The 7,802-nt window shown below is 41.6% G+C and overlaps 1 pseudogene; it reads left to right on the forward strand.

Moving 5' to 3' along the window:
- The first annotated feature begins 543 nt into the window (after positions 1-543).
- On the forward strand, positions 544-1,078 carry LOC112309059 (large ribosomal subunit protein uL11-like; annotated as a pseudogene).
- The last annotated feature ends 6,724 nt before the right edge of the window (positions 1,079-7,802 follow it).

The following is a 7,802-nucleotide window of genomic DNA, read 5'->3' on the forward strand; positions in this document are numbered from 1 at the left end:
TTAAGAGGCCATTTCCCAAGAGGTCAATCCAGCTGGCCCTGGCTAGCCTTTGATTTGAAAATGCCACTAGAAAAATAATCTCTGCCAATGATTTAATGGAGTCCTGACTCAAGAGTGAAAGAGCAGAACCAGGGGTTGATCTGATTTTCCAAATCCTTTAATGTCAATCGAGTGCAATCTCACAAGGTGGTCTTGCACAGGCTAATGTCTTCTTGCATTCTGAATAAGGGGGACAGAGTATGGGATCTGGTCCTGTAAAAGGAAAAGTGAGCAGGACGCCTCCCACACTCTTCCCTCTTGCCCCAAGAAACAAGAGGGAAGGAAGTTCTAATATTTGTTGAGTGTCCTACTTAAATAAGGTACTTAATATGGTGGACCATTGTAAAGAAAATCTTAGCTTCTTTATTTTACAGACAAAGAGACTGGGGTTCAGAGTGGTTACATCTCTCAAAAATTACACAGCTACTTTTGGCTTTCGGCTCAGAGGAGGCAAAGGTGCAACTTTCTTCAGTTGTCCAGAATCCGACACCAGCCACTTCCACCATGTGGCTGAAGTTCAACCCCAATGAGATCAAAGTCGTTTACCTGAGTGAGGTGCACCAGCAGGGAAGTCAGTACCATGTCTGCCTTGGCTCCCAAGATCGGCCCCCTGGGCCTTTCTCCAAAAAATATTGGTGACGACATCGCCAAAGCAACCGGTGACTGGAAGGGTCTGAGGATCACAGTGAAACTGACCATTCAGGACAGACAGGCCTAGACTGAGGTGGTGCCTTCTGCCTCTGCCCTGAGCGTCAAAGCCCTCAAAGAACAACCACGAGACAGAAAGAAGCAAAAAAAGCACAGTGGAATTATCACTTTTGATGAGATCGTCAACATTGCTGGACAGAGGCGGCACTGATCTTCAGCTAGAGAGCTCTCTGGAACCAGCAAAGAGGTCCTGGGGATGGCCCAGTCTGTGGGCGGCAATGTGGATGGCCGCCACCCCCATGACATCATAGATGACATCAGCAGTGGTGCAGTGGAGTGCCCGGCTAGTGAAGAACTACAAAGGAAAATATTTCAATTAAAGATCATATAACAACCAAAAAAATAAAAATAAAAAAATTACACAGTTAAACATTCATGGAGTAAGAATTCAGTCCTAGAAGTGTCTCCTTTTCTGGTCCTACTGTGCTTGGTTCCGCAGTGTGAGTAGAAGCGGGGGGGTGGCTCTCTGAGAGCCCACTGCCTAGCAATTGTTGACATTACATCAGGCTATTTCTCTGTTTTTGAGTTCAGTGATTTAAGCTGAATTAATAAATGTTTTATAATGAAATTTTATAAGAAATAGTACTGTGGACACTCTTATTAAGATTTGGTGCCAGTTAAGCTTCTTTTTACCTATCAATGTTTCATGGCCTTGTAAGTAAATGCACTCAGGGAAGGTGAAAAAATATGTCCCCATAACAGAGGGTTTGGGTGCCCCAGGGGTATAGATCTGCCAGGAAGCCACCTCTGACAGTAGCCTCCCTCCAGGGCTTGGCACAAAACGTATCATTGGTGGAAATTTAAAAAATACCTTTTCCTGAACTCCTGAGGAGGGTAAGTGGAAGAGAAAGTGTCATTTATACCACATTTCTTTAATTCTAATCAGAAAATGTTGGCTAAGGGTTCTGAAAGTCAAGTTGTAGGAGGGTAGTTGGTGTCTTCATAAAAGCCAGTAGATGTCAGGGCGAAGTAGTAGTGACCGTAAGAATATGACAAAGAAGAAAAGGTGTGGGTAAATATGATACCCCCCTTTTCTTTTCACAATTTCCTTCACCACCTTTCTCAGTAAGGTCTGTTGGTACCTGCAAACTCAGCTAATTAAAAACCCACTGCTCATGGTTGTGAAAGCAAATAGTTCTGAATAACTCATTTCTGAGTAAGTATTTCTGAGGTACGCTGTAGCACCACCTCAGTTTGCCCCCATTTCCTTATTTCTGTAAATATTGGCTTGGCCAAAAGGTCTGTTTAGGTTTTTTCCATAAAATAAAAGGTACATTTTTCATTTTCACCAATAGCTGTACTGATTTGGATATTTTGAGCATGTCAGCTCTCTCCTGCATGGTTTGACATTGACTGTTCTCAATTAATGTCTCAATTTGATAGCAATCAACTTCACCTGGTCTACTTGACCGTGGAGCATCGTTCAGGGGCAAATCTCCAGCACAAAACTTCACACACCGTTTCTGACACATTTGATCTGTCACAGCACCTTCTCTATAAACTGCACGAATCTTTTTTCTTTTGTGTTTCAGTTGTGTTTTTACTTTTCCTGAAATAATAAAGCATGGTATGCTGAATATGTCGCATCTTTTCTTCCATCTTCAATATTAAAATGGCTACACAAAAATTCACTGATTTTGATAAGCTTTTTTTTTAATGCATGCAGATAAGACGATTATTACAATACAATCTACCAAAATTGTTTCGAATGAAGTTAAAGAAAGCTAAGTGCTACTAGAGCCATCTTATGGAAAAACCCAAATGAACTTTTTGGCCAGCCCAATATTAAGGAGTATTATTTCTGTTTTAGACTTTGCCCACCCTTCTGCCTTCAATCCACCAAAACACAATAAGTATACCTGAAAAATCCAGTCAAGTACAGATTAGACTTGACATTTTTACTATTTTTAGTTCTACCAGATGCAGGGTAGACATGCTGCTCTCTCCCTCTTTCCCTTTTTTCCTTCCTGTCTACCCCCTTTCCTTTCTTCTTCTTTTTTTAGTTTATAGCAAAGATATAAATATGTAAAGCTTAGAGTCAGATAATTATGAAAAACAGCAATCCCTGTTTCTTCTTTGTCCATCTTCTCCCCAGAGGAAACTCCATTCACCCATTTTAGTTGCTGTATTTTGTATTTACTTTTTTGCCTCTAAATAACATGTTTATTCCACTATCTTGCCTGCTCAGTGTGTTATCTATCAGTTTCTCCCTGTAGAAGGTGAGGGTTCAGTTCTCTTTCCTCTGCACTATTGGTTTGTAGGCAAGGGCAAACATTTCCCTTTCCCTGCTCCGGTTCTTTTCTCTGGCCTAATACTCAAACCAACAGGAGGCAAACTGACAAGAGAAAATAAAATTTAATATCCTGTGCACAGCACCCCCACATACATGAGAGCTTCAGAGATAAAGGGGAATTGGGGTGTACAAGAGGTCCCGAGCTAGGAATGAGATAATGCCCCCTGGGGCCCCAAAGGGTCATTGCAGGATGATAAGAGCAGACTTTTAGTAAATAAAAGTTTGCTCTGTCATACAGGTGGGTGGAAAATGTTATCACTGATAATCTCTTACTGTGGGTGAGGCCTTCAATTCAAATTCTTCTAAGTAGTAGGAATGGAAGGGGGGCACAAATTTCTCCTGAGCCTGAGGCTAAAATTGCCCTCAACTCGAAGGAATCTGCATACCCCCAAGATACATCCTGGGGTGGTTTGTTCCGGACCCTCCCAGGTTACATTGCCGTTTTGTTTGGATCAGTGTCTACATTATTACAAGGAACATTCACAGGTCTGACAGGTTAGACTTACTTTTTTTCCCTTGCACATCCTTTTGTTCATACCACTGGGAGCCTTATCCCACTTTATGCCTGTTGGTCTGGCATCATAAATAAAATGTCCACTGTCATTGTCAGTATGTCCCAGGTTGGAAAACACCCCATTTAACACAAAAGTGTTTGCCAACTATCTGGGGTATTCTAGCCATTACATTGTCCCTGAGGATATTTGTTCCCCCGCCGCGTGGCTAACTCAGGTTGGAACTGGCCTATGCCAGTGCACAGCTGTCATTCTGGGATCCTCATTGACCTCATCTGATGGAATTCCGGCAGCTCTCGTGTTGATCTTCTTTCTCTACATTCTATATCTTACTCTTTTGTTGACAAAATAAAATCAACTTTTACAGACTCCCCCAAAAAGCAAATTACGAATAAAGAGAACATTAGCAGCCTTTTCACATGTTCTCTGATATTGCCTGAATATCATAGAACATCATTTACAAAGTTTTAAGGGAAAGAAAGTTTGCCAAGAACCTCATATGTGATCCAGCTGTCGTTATAGTGTAAAGGCAGCAGTCATTCTCAAGTATGCAAGAACATAGGAAATGCAGTACCACTGGACTCTAAAAAACCTTGTTTGAATGGCAGAGTCCAGTCAACCAAGAGATGGATTCACATAAAGGAGTGGATTGGAGATAAACATTGAATCTAAGACAACTGTGGAATTATGGTTATAGAATAGAAGGTGTTAGTAATCTTGACAACATAAGTTTCATTTTCTATATTTATTCTAGGTTATTTAGGAATGTGGTTTTGTTTTTGAAGTAGAGAAATATTTGCCTAAAATTTATTAATGAGTTCTGGTTTTACTCATTACTTTTCCTTCAATTTAAATCACATACTCCTAGGGCCCTGGCTGGTGTAGCTCAGTGGATTGAGTGCAGGCCCACTGGTTCAATTCCTAGTCAGGGCACACGCCTGGGTTGCAGGCCAGGTCCCCAGTAGGAGGCCCTTGAGAGGCAACCACACATTGATGTTTCTCTCCCTCTTTTTCTCCTTCCTTTCCTTTCTTTCTAAAAGTAAATAAGAATCTAAAAAACAAAATTGAAAAAAATTAAAATTACATACTCCTAAATTCAATACACATTATTGTTAAATAGTGTTTGTAATAATATCCTATTATTTTAAAATCGTTTAGCTAAGTTTTTCTCTGACCGTAGTAGAAAAATGTCTAAATGATACCCACCAAATAATGATTAGTATGCTATTCAGCATTGTGCTAGAGTGTCTACCCAGTGCAATTAGGCAAGGAAAAAAAAAACAGAAGCCAACCTAACTGGGAAAAAAAGAAGTAAAACTGTTACCAAACAAAAAAAGGAGGGTTGGCTGCCTATCACCACAAAAGCCAAACTCATGAGCAGATGCTGATGAAAAGGAAAGAAACTTTATTCAGCTGTTGCACGATCTGAGAGAATGGTAGACTTCCCATCTCAAAGCTCATCTCCTCAGGAAGACCATGGAAAAAGTGCAGCCACCCTCAGCAAGACCCAAAGAAAAGCCAGTGTCTATAGTTCCTGCTCCATTTTAGAGTACCGTACTGTAGGGACCATAGGTGGCTGCTAAGCAGTTATCCAGGTAGCTTAGCTTGTTCCTGCCTGCTATCAGTGTCAGGCTGCCTCCTAGAGGTTGCACGTGGAGCTGGCCTGGACAAAGGCCATGTGGCTGCTCCGGCTGCAAAGTCACATAATCTGGGCTGGAGAGCATGCAAACATACCAGCAAATGCATCACTAGGTGGGCAAGAGAGCGAGAGAGGCTTCCTCTTGCTAATGCCTGTGGCCCATGGAGAGAACAAGCAAGTCCACAATCTAAGTATAGGTCAAGAGCAAGAAAGAGGTTTCTTTGTTCCTGTGGGATTGTATTAGTTTGGATGTGAGACAGACCACGTGCTTTATCAGAATGACCAATCAACTTCCCAGCCTTTTTCACGCTCTGGCTGGGTCCACCTCCAAACCAACCCTTCTTACCCCAGGCTAGACCGACAGGCCTCTCTGGTCTAGCACCTCCTCCTGTGCCACTTTGATTTCTATGGCGCATGTGCTGCTTTCCCCTGGTCCCACCCCCCAATCTGATACTGGAGGGGCAGTGGGAAAGGGCTTTCACCCCACCAGTGTACAACCCTTCCCCCGCTGCCCCGCTGTTGCCATCCTGGCAAATGGGGGAGACTTCTGGTTCCCTGACCACAGCAGCCCGGTAACAAAACCTCTTTCTTGATTCAGTTTCACCTCTTAATTAGTATGAGAGCTTCTACTTTCTACTCTCTACACTTGCATAACTTTTGATTCTTTCAGTACAATAAACTTATATGTGGAAGAAAAGGTTAAATGAGATAACCTTTGACTCTTTCTATAATTCTATCATATTAGCTTCCTTTTTTATTCACTATCTTTGTCCCACCCCCACCCTATCCTGCCTCCCATTCACATAGTCTGTCATAGATGAATGAGTTCCGTAGAGTTAACAGCCTAGTCAAACTTCCTTTGTTGTGAAAACAGCTCAGAGCAGCTGGGAGAGATTTTTCTAGACACCATACCAACAATGAGGTCGTTTTCTCTCTCCCAAAGTTCTTTGGGAAGAGCAAGAATCATTGAGCCAGGGTGGATGAATGCTAGAGTGGAAATCCAGTCATTCCTACTAGGGCTGAGGGGGTTGTCCTATAAACCTTTGGTGCCTAGCTGGTCCTTAAGATAAGGGGCTGGCTTTATGCCCTTAAAAGGCACTTTTTCAAGAGACATGATTTGGGGTGGTGAACACACAATACAACACAGAGATGATGTATTATGGAATTACCCTAAACCTATGTAATTTTATTAACCCATGTAAGTCTAATAAAGTCAATAAATAAAATGAAATAAACCACGTTTTCAAAAAAAGGAGGTGCCTATATTTTCATTAGGTCCTTAGAGACATTTGGGGCAGATTAAATTTCCTCCAGCTAGAATGGAATGGTTATAGTAAAACAATTAAGCCCCAGGATATTTTCACTCTTTTTAAATTATATTTTAACTTTTATGAAGATAATTGTGTACATAGTTTAAAAGGCTGAATAGCTGATGTTGGGGGGGAAGTTACTTGTTCTAACTTCCCCATCCCATGAACAGTGTACCTTGGTGGCAGCACCACATTCAACACACTTTACTTAATTATCTCTCTCTTTTTAAAAAGACATTTTTACTTCTCTTCATTGATTTTGTATTTTAGATGTTATCTAATTATTTCCTGCTATAGAGTATTAAAATTACTACCTTTGATGTCATTCTACCTTCTACAACATACTCCTCCCTTTCCTCCCCATTTCCACCATATGTCAATTTTTGGTTAAGTCCACCTCCGGAGTTTACTCTGTTGTGACCATGTCATTACTTTCAGAGGTGAGCCACGTGGTCAGTGGGGGACAATTCTCCATTGGGTTTTTTGCACTTCTGTACATCTTACGAGTAGAGGCACTGGTGGCCTGTGTTCCTGACTACCACTTCAAGGATTACGTGTAGTGAGCAGCCTTAGAAGACAGCACTAGGTTCCCATCCATGGCAAAGGACAGGTTTGTTTATCTCTCTCCCTTCCCCTCTCTCTAAAGCAATGAAAAAAGTCCTTGGGTAAGGATAAAATATTCAGAGCACAACAAGTGATAATGGGCATATTATGTCCTAAACACACACACACACACACAGACTGGGGAAGAGAAAGAGAGAGAGAGAAGAGAGTTGACATTTATGTGTATTCAGTAAATCGTTAACATTTGGGAAATTGGAATAAAAAGGATACGGGAAGTCTTTGTTCTAATCTGGAAATTTTAATATAATTTGTTTCAAAATCAGTTAAAGAGTAGGGTACTAAAACTGCTGATCGCAAACTTTATATTTGTGTAAAACTAATCAAGTGTCAGGCTGCATTGTGACATGATCAGGCAGGACCTAGCTGTCTTGTGGGACTCCTGCTGTCCGTATTTATAGGGCTAGACAGTTTCCCCAGAGGGCTTCTCCACTGTTTCAAGTGATGGAGTGTAAGCCTGAAAGTAGCTTTCTCAGGGCTCAGTGTGGAAGGGAACTAGAGACCTCACTCTTGAAAGCAGATGCATCGAACACCATATTAACTGTTTACACTTTTAACCAAGTCTCCTGTTTTTAGTTTCAGTGGGAAACCCAATGCTTTCAGAAGCCCCCGGTTCCTCTATTGATGGTGATCTGGGTTTCTATGGCATGACTCAACCTACTTCTAGCTGGCTTTTTTCT

The sequence above is a fragment of the Desmodus rotundus genome, chromosome 2 (assembly GCF_022682495.2).
Source record: "Desmodus rotundus isolate HL8 chromosome 2, HLdesRot8A.1, whole genome shotgun sequence".
Taxonomy (NCBI): Eukaryota; Metazoa; Chordata; class Mammalia; order Chiroptera; family Phyllostomidae; genus Desmodus; species Desmodus rotundus.